The sequence below is a fragment of the Podarcis pityusensis genome (assembly GCF_964106645.2).
Source record: "Podarcis pityusensis genome assembly, chromosome: 7".
NCBI classification, from domain to species: domain Eukaryota; kingdom Metazoa; phylum Chordata; class Lepidosauria; order Squamata; family Lacertidae; genus Podarcis; species Podarcis pityusensis.
The window spans coordinates 9,520,465-9,520,820 of record NC_138031.1 but is presented as its reverse complement, the minus strand read 5'-3'; positions in this window follow the sequence as shown (position 1 = coordinate 9,520,820).

Here is a 356-nt window from a genome sequence, read left to right as displayed (position 1 = left end):
ATTTTTTTAACCACCTGATATCATTCGAGCTTAGGGTAGAATGCAACAGTAAACAGAAAATGTCTTCGAACACCCACAACCATAAAACAGGAGCATCTCGTCCAGTTTCCTGTTCTCACAGTGGCCAGCCAGATGGAAGCTTCTTCCATTCAAACCTTGTCTGAGGAAGCTGCTCTTCCTGAGCTCTGGCCTATTCCTGTATCCTTGGCTATTCCTCAGTCTTGACTTTGTCATCTTCACTTATGATTTGATGCATGCCTAGGACCCTCGTACCTACGGGACCGCCTCTCCCGGTATGCCCCGCGTAGGACCTTAAGGTCCATAAATAGCAAAACCCTAGAGGTCCCGGGCCCTAA